At 41.3% G+C, this 12,781-nt stretch overlaps 1 pseudogene; it reads left to right on the forward strand.

Annotated features, from left to right (window-relative positions):
• The first annotated feature begins 411 nt into the window (after positions 1-411).
• LOC131760339 (olfactory receptor 51E2-like) lies at positions 412-8,292 on the forward strand (annotated as a pseudogene).
• Positions 8,293-12,781: the final 4,489 nt, after the last annotated feature.

The raw sequence follows: 12,781 nt of genomic DNA on the forward strand, positions 1-12,781 counted from the left end.
CTGCTCCAAAGCCCCAATCTATTTTTCTCTGATGCCAACTATACAGAAAAACATTCCAAAGAAGATGGAATATGATTGACCAATCTTAGGTAAAACGTCTTTTCTTAGTCCAGTCATCTTTAGCTAGAGGAAAAGATCACATAGTATAAACCTAGCTACCAGCAAAGGGCCCCAGGGAAGAAAAATCATGGGCTGGGGGAAAAAAAAAAAGAGTACCTACTACAACAGTTGAAATCTTACAATTATTTTATCGATTTAAATGAGCCATTCATACTTACATAGTATATAGACATTCATCTGTGGTTAGTTTTTGGTTGAATAAAATTATTTGTAATTGGATTAATTTTTTAAATGTAGGTTTTTTTGGTTATTCCAGAATTTCATCTTGGAATTCCGTACCTTTAATCCAGCATGTCAAACTTCCAGAATATCACATCCTCTTCCGTTATTTTCCTGCTAACTGGTGTTCCTGGGCTGGAGCCTTCCACACCTGGATCTCCATTCCCTTATGTTTTCTCTATGTAACAGCTCTCTCAGGAAACAGCCTGATTCCATTTGCCATTGTTACTCAGCCTAGCCTTCACAAGCCCATGTATTATTTCCTCTCCATGTTGTCCACCGCTGACCTTGGCTTGTCTGTATACACTCTGGTCACCATGTTAGATATATTCTGGTTCAATGCCAGGTAGATCAGCTTAACTGCCTGCTTGTCACAGATGTTCTTTGTTAAACTCTTCACTGTCATGGAATTGTCAGTGCTGTTGGCCATGGCTTTTGATCGTTTTGTCGCCATCTCTAATCCCATCAGGTATGCCACCATTTTAACTGACTCCATAGTAATTCAAATTGGAGTGGCAATTGTCATCAGGGGGACACTAATGCTGACACCAATGGTAGCAATTCTTATGAGACTGTCCTTCTGCTGCAGCCACGTGCTCCACTACTCTTACTGCTTCCACCCTCATGTGATGAAGCTCTCATGCACAGATACCAGGATCAACAATGCCGTTGGGCTGACTGCCATGACCTCTACTGTTGGTGTGGACTCAATTCTCACCCCCCTTTCTTATATTTTGATCATGAAGACTATCCTCAGCATCACATCCCCAGAAGAGAGGAAGAAAGCCTTCAGCACCTGTATCTCCAATATTGGGGCTATTGCTATCTTCTATATTCCATTGATCAGTCTCTCCTTTGTTCACAGATTTGGGAAACAAGCCCCAGCCTATGTACATACTATGATTGCTAACACCTACCTGCTGACCCCCCCCGGTCATGAACCCCATCATCTATAGTGTGAAGACCAAACAGATACGCAGAGCTGTGATAAAAATTCTCCATTCCAAAGGCACACAGAATCATAGAATTCTAGAGACAGTCTGTGTCAGGTCATATTATCAATAGAAGAGTAAATCTGGTGTTTGTTGAAGCTAAGTGTGCAAATATTTAAAATCAAAGATGAAATATATGTAGAAAATCAGCTTGACTGACCTTGTATTTTACAAATGAGGAGACAAGAGACATAAGAATGGGAGGAATGAACAGCCTGTCTAGAATTTCTCCTCTGATCACTGCTTGTTCTAAAGAGTTTATCCTGCTTATGCTTTTTTATCCTGCCAGTAGTCTGTCTCTTTTTACTTTAAACATTCACGGCAGTTAGAATGACACAGTATGAAAAAGTGACTCCTTTTTGAGAAATAGGTAGTATTTTCTAACCGTAATAATAGTTGTAACTAACATGTATTATTTCCTTTGACCAGTCATTGTTCTGTTTTTTACATATATTAACACATTTTTATATTCAAAACCACATTATAAGGTAGTTACTTTTACTATCAATGGGAAAGTTGAAGCACAAAAATGTTAAGTAACTTACTTAAACAGCTAGTAAGTGACAAAGCCATATTTCACATCCACATGCAAACTGACTCCAGGGTCCCCCCACTCTTAACTTTAATGCTGTATTGCTGTATATAATATAAACTATATATATATTTATATATCTAGACTATATTTATATATAATATAAACATTTATGTATATTATATAAACAATATAATATACATTTATATATGAATTAATTAACTTGTACTGGGGGACATAATTTAGTCAAACAAACAAAAAACAAAACTCTGTTATCTAGAAATTTTCAACCAATTTATGGAAGAAAAGCCCAAAACAAAATCTTCAAATCTCACAAATGTATTTCTACCTGATGTTCTTTCCCAACTAAGCATATTCTAAAATTTCTTTCCGCCCTCTGCCAACATTCTGCCCCAGCAGAAACTGAAAAGTGACTAGAATTGCAAAGGAATTACAACTTGTGTTATTTACTTAGAATTGTTTTAACTTGTAGCATATTTTTATGTAATGGCTTAATCCAGCAAGTTAATTAGTTTTTCCAAGCTGGGTATATCCAATAATTCTAGAAATTTCAAAGTACATATTTCAATAATACATTGGTGTCACTCAGTGATGGTGGGCCCTATAGCTGGTATCATATCCAGCAAGGAAGTAGAAGTAGTCATTCATATCTACAGGGAATTTATTAAGTGACTACAGTACCGGCTACTTAATAATTAGGATGATGTCAAAATCCTCAGCATATTTGACAATAATATTTTTAGTCTCAATTATTGCTAGTCTTTATCTTCCTGATCTTTGTCTGTTGGAATGTCTCAGGACTTTGTTCTCAGACCTGTCTTATTCTTTGTTATATTCTCATTTTTGGTCATCTCATCTAGCATCATGTCTTTAAATACCATCTATATGCTGGCAAATCTCAAACTAATATCTACAGTCCAGACTCATATCTAACTGCCTGTGCATCACTATCTTCACTTGAACATCTAACAATCATCTTAGACTCATCATGTCCAAAACCATATCCTAATATTCACATCAAGGAAAAAACATTCTCAACCACAGTCTTCCATAACTCAGAAACTCTGCCTTTCAAGTGGCTGTGATAGAACACTTGGAGTTATTTCTGACACCTGTCTGTCTCTCCCATTCCACATCCAACCTTTTAGCAAATGCTGATGACTCTTTCTTCCAGGTATTCCAGATGTACCCCCATGATCCAAGCCATCATCGTCTTGAACTTGAAATATTATAGTCTCCTGGTGGATCTTCCTTTAATCCACTTTTGCTTTACAGTACAGTAAAATAAAGTAAAAGTACAGTAAAGTACAGTAAAGTAAAATAATCCCCACCGTAGTTAGACAGACTATTTTAATACACAAGACAAATCATGTCACTTCCTCTGCACAGCAGGTTCCAGAAGCCCCCTGTCTTACCCAGGGAACATTCACAGTCATTATAATATCTTGTAAGGATTTATGTGTTCTGGCTCCTCTCCATAATCTCAACTTCATCTCCAACTACTCTCCCCTTTATTCACTCTACTACACCCACACTAGCCTCCAAATATTCCCTTAAACTCACCAAGCTTCATCTTCAGACTTTGCACTTGCAGTTCTCCTTATTTGAGATGTTCTTCCTCCAGATGCCCCCGTGGCTCACTCCCTCTCATCATGCAGGCTCTGCTCATGTGTCCCCTTACTACAGGGTCCTTTATATTATAAAAAATAATAATGACAACACCTCTCCCTCAATTTCTGCCTGATTTACTCTCTCTTCCTTACCTACCTTGTCTTAATTTCTAGCACTTTCACCCTCTCCCCAACATATTACATTCCTGTTTATTTCTTGTTTAGTTTCCCCATTGCAAGGTAAGTTCTTTGAGAATAAGAACTCTTTGTTTCATTTATGTTGTCTTCCAGACCCTAAAACAAGGCCTGCCAGATAGAAAAGTCATAACATCTCTGGGTGGTGTGGCTCCATTTACCTCTCAAGGTTCATTGCTTCCTCTCTATGCTCCAGGCACAACAAACAACTTGCATTTCCTTAGCCCTGATTGCTCTATCTCACTTTCAAGTCTTTGCACAAGTTGTCACCTCCACCTACAACACCCTCACTCTCTCCCTTCTCCTGACTTAGAATAGAAGTGACTTTCCTTCAGAGATGTTTTCAGACTTCTCAAGTCTGTCTGGTGTCCTTCTGAGGTGATCCTACACCACCTTCCTCGTGACATCCCTTTTTAGACTCTACTGTAACCATTCTCCCCACAGCAGACTCCGCCCACTTCTCAAGACTAGGGACCATGTCTTAGTCACCATTGGACATAAGTAAAAAAGTGCAGATGATGTGGACTTACAGACTGGATTTTTGCTTGTTTTTTTCCACACATGACATAAGATGGGTCATGGAGAAAGGGAGGAGAGAAAGAGAAAGAGGGGCTTGGGCTAGAGAAGAAGGATGGGGTACCCAGAGTCCTAAACATGGGAAGGAGATGGAACTTCAGTCTTAAGAACCGGACAGTCAAGATGTCCTCACTACTTCTACAGAGGTTTCTCCCCCAGCACACCTGCCACCCACTAACGTGTGAAAAGCCCCACTGTCCAACAATCCTAGAAACTTGTAAGTTTCCATTCCTAGGAAGTGAGTGTGTAATCTGGACACTTGGGGAATGGGTGTTGCAGAGTAAATGTCATCTGTGACCCAAGTGGACAAGCTCACCATGAATTGGAGACTTCCCTAAAAGCCAGAACAGTGGTGGATACATGGCCACTGTTGCAGTTACTTGAACCCAGAGTCCAAGTGAAAATCCTGTAAGTCCTATAAGGCCCTATATTATCCAACTCCCCATTACCTCTCTGATTCTATCTGCCTACTATTCTTGCCCTGGTCCCCTCTGCTCAGGAACACTGGCCTACCAGATACATTCCCTTCTCAGGAACTTTACTTGCAGTTTCTGTTCCTTCTTCCTGGAATGGTCTTCATCAAATATCTCCATAAATATATTTCTCACTCCCTCAGGCTTCTGAAATGTTTTTCTTATGTGTGGCCTTCTGCACATAATGTTGTACAGGAGCTTCATTTAAAATTTCAACTACCCCCTTGATATTTATCTGCTCCCTTCTTCCTTTATTTTTCTCCATAAGACTACCTAACATCCTATTTCACTTTTTATATCAACTCCATTTATTGTCTGTCCCCCTAACCAGAATACTGCATGAGGGTGTGGATTTGTGTGTGTGGTGTCTATTTTTCTTATTACATTGCAGGCCCCTGATAAATATTTGTTGAATGTGAATGAATAAAGAGTCAGAATACCTGGTTCTCAGACCAATATTATAATTCATTAACTATGTGATCTAAGCAAAGAGCCTTTATGTCATGTATTCTTTACCTGTGACCCGGGTGCAATGAAGAGTGGCTTCCCTACCTCAAGGTCTGTGTCATCAACTGAAAGAAAAGCTGAGAAAAGAAAAGCTCAAGAGGTACATGACCTTATTTTGAATTATGGGACTACATTTTTGTGTACCCATCTCGGTAAAGAGGTTGTGAACTCCTAGAGCCCAAGGACCTAACTATATACCCACGTTGTGTCTAGCAAAGTGGCTGATGAGGAAAGCACTAACCACTGTGTCTAACTGGAGTTTGAGTTACATGGAGGAGTGGAAATATATTGTCTAGAGCCCTATATGTGTAAATGCGGGACTCATGGCAGAGGCGGTGGGCCCCTGGTGATCGCCCTCCCACCCACCAGACTGAAACAATGGGAAGCCTGTGGGAGTGACATACAAGTGACCATGGAGATATTGTCTCCTGTCTGGGCCCTCGGTCTATGTTCCCCTAGCCTGTCCCCATGGGCTTCATGGGTAGAGTTATAAACAAACCTGTGCTTGAAAGGAAAAGTCAGATTCAGCTGTATCTCAACAGGACTGTACCATATTCAAGTGAGTGTATCCTCACTGACGTCAAGCAGACCAAGGTCCCTGCCATCCTGAGGGACCTCAAAGACCCCACAAACTGTCTCATGGCAGGGGAAGGGGAAGCCCTTGCATCCCACACATACCTTCATGGGCCAAGACGAAATGTTCCAGAGCATTAGCTGACATCCAGAAAGGCAAGTGAGAGTAAATGCAACAACCACATTCAGACCCAAATTGAAGCTGAAACTGGGTCTGGCCCGGGGTCACTTTAGGCAGAAGGCCAGAGCACATAGGAGGGAAACATGAGGTCTTCTGGGATAGGTAACTGGGGAGATGTGATGATGGCCCCAAGTCTTAGGCTGTTACCAGCAAAGCAGAAAAGGGGCCCTGCAGAGGGAAGAGTCAGGGAGGTATCTGCTGAGCCAAGCAGAGACCCTTCTGTCTGCCACTGCTGATGCAGTAGCATCAGAGGTCCTGAGAAAGTGTGTTACTGTGCTCCACTTGCTACCCTCCCTGCCTGTAAGCATCTGCATCTGAAAAAGGCTTTTCATTCTCTGACAGCAACTGAGTGGGCCAAATCTGGGATCTAATATTTGCCAAGGAATTTAGCTGTAATATCTTGGCACATGCTCTGAGAATGGAGAAGAACAAAGAGTAAACAGAGGTGTGGATTTTCTGACCTTTGAACCTTGGATCTGTTTGTCCTTGCTTATTCAAGATGAGGATAATCCAATTTAAAATTTTAGCTTTCATTTTATCATATTATATTCTAAGTCCCATGTTTTCCAAACTCTCTCCACTAAGGCCAAATAGAAGGGCATGTCCCAGTAGCAGAAAGGACCCAGGTTAGGAGTGAAGAAGAATCCTGGGGGAGGTGAACAGGTTTACCTGAATACCACTGATGAAGACACCTGCAGAGTTTATTCTCAAGATTCAGAAGCTCTTCTTGAAGCTAAGCCCTTAGCTCTTTGGAGACAATTACCTCTAAATACCAGGGCACCTAGGGAGCCTATCAGGGAAACAGTGTGATGATAGGTCAGAGAACAGGGTGATGCAGGGCAACCCCGGGCTTCCTAAAAAAGAAATGTCTTGCCTAACATGAATGGTCAGCAGAGGTTCCAAGAAAGATAAAGCTCTAGGAGTATTAGGACTCAATCAAGTGCTCTTTGTGGCAGTGAGAGTGGCCTTAGAGGCAGCTTTTAAGTGTGGAGGAACCTATCAGCCAGGAACAGAGAGAAGAGCCTTCACAGAGACCATGCCTGGCAGCTGGGATCCTGCCAAGCACCTCCATCTCCCAGGAAGTCATTGGAGGGAGCTACTGCCTTTCATTTGATGACCCCAGATAAGTTTCCTTGTTACCTTAAGAGATTGATTTTGGCCTTTTGTTCTTAGTTTTTATTTTGTGTTTTTTTTGTTTTTATTTTTATTTTTAATCACAGTTGTGTCTTTTTCCTCTTCCACTGACCTTAGACCTGGGGACCTGGAAGCCTGAAGATCTGCAAACAAAACAAAACCAAAACCCTCCCTATTCCCACTGTTTGGAACACCTTTAATTCCCTTCTCTGCCTGCTTAATTTTTACTCATGTTTCAAGACTAAACAGAAGGACCATCTTTTTCCAGGAAGGTTCCTCTGATCATGCCTTTCACCCTCCCATGCATTAAATGCACATCTTTTGCTAACATTTATCCCAAGATTCTAATATTTGGGTTACTCGTCTATCTTTCACCCTAGACAGGGCATCTGAAGGGCAAAAGATGTGTCTTTGACTCTGTACCATCAGCATCTATCAAATAGCCTCCATATATAATAAGTCCTATAAGTAAATGCTTACAGAACCAATAAATGATTGAAGGGAAGGAAAGGGAAGGGAAGGGTAGGGAAAGGAAGGGTAGAAGGAAAACACAGCCTGTCTGGAAGACTTTCCTGGTAAGGTATCTCTTAACACCTAGCTGAGAAAAGGGAAGCCCAGTATGCAGACAGTGAAGGTATGGGCCAGGATGAGGAGTCCGGGGAACTTGGTGCCTCTGCTCATCAAACGGCTAGCCTTTTGTCACTCCAGATTGCTCTCACAGTCCTACTGTGTGCACCAGGATGTAATGAAGTTGGCCTATGCAGACACATTGCCCAATGTGGCCTCTGGTCTTACTGCCCTTCTGGTGGTCATGGGCGTGGATGCCCTGTTCATCTCTTTGTCCTATTTTCTGATTCTACAAACAGTTCTGCAGCTGCCTGCCAAGTCAGAACGGGCCAAGGCCTTTGGAACCTGTGTGTCACACACTGGTGTGGTACTGGCCTTCTATGTGCCTCTCATTGGCCTCTCAGTGGTGCACCGCTTTGGAAACAGCCTTGATCCCACTGTGCATGTTCTCATGGGTGATGTCTATCTACTTCTGCCTCCAGTGATCAATCTCAACATCTATGGTGTCAAGACCAAACAGATCAGAACTCGGGTGCTAGCTGTGTTTAAGATCAGCTGTGACAAGGACTTTCAGGCTGTGGGAGGCAGGTGACCCTTACCATGGCACTTTTATCCTTAATGGCTCGATAAAATGACTTCCTAATGTTAGCTTAATCCCAGTTGCCCATAAACACATCAGTGCTTTTCTCTGGTTGGCTTCCAAACACTTCCTCTGCTTGGGGTGAAATTGTTGAGGCTACCGTAATTCTTTTCCACAGGTAAAAATACTATTGACATCCTTATTATGTAAAAAGCTTAGGGCTTCCCTGGTGGTGCAGTGGTTGAGAATCCGCCTGCCGATGCAGGGGACACGGGTTCGTGCCCCGGTCCGGGAAGATCCCACATGTCGCGGAGCGGCTGGGCCCGTGAGCCATGGCCGCTGAGCCTGCGCATCCGGAGCCTGTGCTCCGCAACGGGAGAGGCCACAACAGTGAGAGGCCCGCGTACCACCAAAAAAAAAAAAAAAAGCTTCAATAATAAAATAAATCAATAGTAAAAGAACATAAAGAAGAGTGACAAATAGTACAATTGGCTTTGAAACAAGGGGAAAAATTGTTCTGACTAGTAATCCAAGAACCCTAGAGTAAAACAATACGTAACATTTTTGCCCATTAAATTACAGTTTTTATTACTGAAAATTCACAATGAAAGAGTTTGTGTTGAAACACATATCCTCGAGCATCACAGCTGATGGTGTAATTGGCAAACTATAGCAAGAACTTTTTAAAAGTTACATGCTTTAGGGAATTCCCTGGCCGTCCAGTGGTTAAGACTCTGCGCTTCCACTGCAAGGGGCACAGGTTCAATCCCTGGTCAGGGAACTAAAGATCCCACATGCCGTGTGGAGTGGTCAATAAATAAATAAATGTTACATGCTTTAATGCTGTAATCTCACTTTTGAAAATTTATTCTAACGAAATATCCCTACCTATGGGGTAGGTACTACTTTAGACCCCCGTTACCAGTGAAAGAAATGAGGTTTACATTAACAAGAAAACCAAGTCACACAGCTTGTGGGTGCTGTGCCATGATCTGAAATTAAATTTCATAACCAAATACAGTTATTTAATGCCCATGCTATATTGCTTCCCGTTTAACATCTGCCATTTATTTCCTCAGCCTGTGTAAATCCTGTTTTCTCTCTACTGTGTGCCTTATGAGGAGAATGACTGTATCTGTATTGAGAGGTAACCCTGCCCTTGTTGTGAGCAACAAATCTGGGTGACTCTTCAGGTTTTACAGTGACCCTTCATGTTCTACATCCTGCTTTTTTCCAGATTAAGGGAGACTATATCTTCTCAATCATGTCTCCCTTTTTTTAAAGTGTATTCTGTATCTGTCAAACATTTCCAATGTCTGAGTTTCAACTTAGGTATAAGATATTATAAATTTTATTTTAAATTTTGCTAAGTGTAACACCTATTTCTTTCATGTTTATAGAATCCCATAAAATCAGATTTGGAGATGTGAGAGGTTCCACGGTCCTCTTTCCCACCAGTGCAGAAATCTGAATGCATCTTTTCTCAAGATGGGCTGTTCCCATTATATAGTGGAGAAGGTCTGATGAGAAGCTAAAATCTGAAGGCAATCATTGGGCCTATGTGTTCCCTCAGCAGCTTCACTGAACAAATCTTAGGTGGGGGATTAGGGTGGATAAACCATGAGGGAGACTCCAACCTGTGGACTCTTTCTTAGGAGGAAAGAACCCTGGACTCTTAACCTCTCTCCTGGAGAAGGGTCTTCCTAGCATATGTATCTGTGAGCATCCAGTCGTGATTCCCTGCCCAGAGACAGTAGAATAGGCTTCAAAGTCTTGCAGCTAATCAATGCAAAAAGACCAGGGCTGAGAGAAAGAGACAAAAGGGAAGAAATGGATGATTTCCCTAAAGAAACGAAAGGGTGCTCATGCTCTGTAAAAGTGGAGATTCAGGTATTAGGCCTCACCCCAAATAATGAGGTCAGGAGCCTCGTTTTATGAGATTGAACCACCTATGTCTCTCCTCACAACTTCCATCCTCTTTTATTTTCCTGTGCATTACTCTGCCTCGAATTATACCCTCCTGGCTATTGCCATATACCTAAGAGGATGACATTTAATAAAGTGTGTATCTCATGCTCCCAAATTCCTCACTGTTCACTGCAATACAATTTATGCATGTCTATTGCTGTTTCCCCTACCCCTCCCTCCGCCCTAAGATTTTGACTTTTTTAAAAGTAGTTCAACGTCTTATATTCATAGCAACACTATTCACAATAGCCAAAAGTGTGGAAATAACCCAAGTGTTCTTCAACCTATGAATGGATAAACAAAATTAGTATATACATACAATGGAATATTATTCAGCCATATAAAGAACAAAATAATGATATGTTCTACAACATGGATGAATCCTGAGAACATGATGCTAAGTGAAACAAGCTAGACACAAAATGACAAATATTGTATGATTCCACTTATATAAGGTACTAAAAATTCATTGAGACAGAAAGCGGAATAGATGTTACCAGGGGCTAGGGGGAAGGGAGAATGAGGGGTTATTGTTTAATGGGTACTAAGTTTGGGATGATTAAAAAGTTCAAGAAATGGATAGTGCTGATGGTTGCACAACAATGTGAATATACTTAATCTCACTGTATTGTACACCTAAAAAATTTGTTAGAATGGTAAATTTTATGTATGTTTTGCTATGATAAATAATTACCAAAGAAAGAATATAAAACATATCACCATCAATTTAATAACAAGAACATATTGAAATGATTGCATTTTGGATACACTGGGTTAAAGGAAATATATTATTAAGGTTTTTTTAAAAAAGTATTCCAAAGAGGAAGACACTTAATCCCCATATTGAGAGGAGGACAGATCCTTGGGATGAGATTTAGGAGCTCAGAACCTCTCTTCTGCCACTAAGTGGTGACCTTGTCTAAATCACATCACATCTCTTTGAATGAAGTTTGTAAACTTGATGATTAAATTAGATAAACTCTAAATCCCATCTCTATCCTAAATATTATGTGCTCTGAGCATTAAGAATCCAGGAACAATTCTAAAGGTCCTGCAAGTCTGAAGCTCTCCAGGTTCTCCCTGGAAACTGCTTTCTGACCCACATAAGAAAACCAGCCCCCTTCCCTGAGGCCACACATGCTATTTACCCAAACACAATATTTATCAACTTGATCTCCTACTCCCCGATTCTGCCAATTATAGCTCTTTTCAAAAATCAAAACTTCTCTCAAAGACTGAGGCTTTTCCACCCAGGAGATATTCATGGGCTCTCTGAAAGGAAGCCCCGTCCAACAGAGAGAGCAAACCATTCTGACTTGTCAAGTCAATTCACTCCCTGTGAGGTTCATTTCCCTCTTCTGTTTATTAGGAGCAATAATAGAATCGACCAGTCAGTGATTTTGTGAGGATTATATGCAATTATCCAGCACAACGCTTAGTGCAATATTTAATACATAGTATGAACTCAGTAAATACTTATTATTATTATTATCATCATCATCAGGGAGAAGGTGGATAATAATTCCTGCCTCTCAGGGACATTGAGGGGATAGAAATGTGGGTTTCTGCCTTTGGCAAGCAAGACACAGATTTTTTAAAACACTCATCTGATCACATTAGCCTGGGAGCTTGGAGTTTAGGACCTGGGCTTTTCTCCTCTCTTTCTCTTATACCAGTACCAGGACTAAGATTGGGAGATGGGATAAAGGAAGGGAGTGTAGTAGATAGGGGAGGTGGGACTTACATGGGATTCAAATTGGATTGAAATGACTGATTTTATGCACTACAGGAGGAAGATCAACAGAAAGGCCATAGTTTTCAAAGTTGTCCCTGGAAAATGTGATTGCATCCTAGAAGATGACAAACTAAAGGGAGTTATCCCCATTGCTTATTGCCTGTTCACACAGACCAGGGTCCTGGGAGAGTGTTTGCATTTTGTTTCCCAATGACCTGGAAGGGTTTCCAGGAGGAGGGCCTCTGGGTGCTTGGGGAGCTGAGTCAATTCGTAGAGGTAGTCACAGGCAGCCCCTGCCATGAGAGACCTCTGGGTCTCAGGCAAATGCTCACTGTAGTGAGAGTATCTTTCCCAGTGAAAAAGGGTCTCCAGGGACTGAAGACCATAAAAGTACTGCCTTGTTCCCAGCCATGTTTATGTTGGCCTGGACAGTGGACAGCACCAGTTTAGTTAGCCAATTCCCCATGAGAGCCAAAGTGTCTGAGGTTGCCCCATAAGCAGGACACCTCCCATCACTCCCCAGTAATTACATGTAGCCCCCATCTCTGAGCAGCATATCGTTTATCCCACACTGGACTGACAAGACATAAGGACAGAACATAAGTTTGTTTGTTTGTTTTAGGGAATAGAGATTTCCTCAGGCTTTTTTTTTATTATTAGAAGAAAAGATTTACTCTCAATACACATTTAGGACCAGAGATTACCAGAATCAACATATCTGAGATTCTTTCCAATGATGATCAGCACGAATTCTCCCAACTGATGCCAGAATTCATGCCCAATGCCTATTTTTTAATG

Source organism: Kogia breviceps, chromosome 7 (genome assembly GCF_026419965.1).
Source record: "Kogia breviceps isolate mKogBre1 chromosome 7, mKogBre1 haplotype 1, whole genome shotgun sequence".
Classification (NCBI taxonomy): Eukaryota; Metazoa; Chordata; class Mammalia; order Artiodactyla; family Physeteridae; genus Kogia; species Kogia breviceps.